The sequence below is a fragment of the Odontomachus brunneus genome, unplaced genomic scaffold (genome assembly GCF_010583005.1).
Source record: "Odontomachus brunneus isolate Ranch 3 - 2012 unplaced genomic scaffold, Obru_v1 Obru_scaffold_172, whole genome shotgun sequence".
Lineage (NCBI taxonomy): Eukaryota > Metazoa > Arthropoda > Insecta > Hymenoptera > Formicidae > Odontomachus > Odontomachus brunneus.
The window spans coordinates 601,097-601,338 of record NW_022639622.1 but is presented as its reverse complement, the minus strand read 5'-3'; positions in this window follow the sequence as shown (position 1 = coordinate 601,338).

Below are 242 nucleotides of genomic sequence, written 5' to 3'. Positions count from 1 at the left end.
CGTCTGAAGGAATCAATCGCCCAGAAGCGGCCAGCTTTGACCAATAGGAGAGGAATTGTGTTCCATCAGGACACACACATCGATAGTGACTCGCCAGAAGCGGGAGCTTGGTTGGGAGGTTCTTATGCATCCACTTTATAGTCCAGACCTGGCACCAAGTGATTACCACCTGTTCCTGTCTATGGCGAATGATTTTGCTGGTGAAAAATTCGCCTCAAGAGAAGCTTGTGAAAATCGACTGT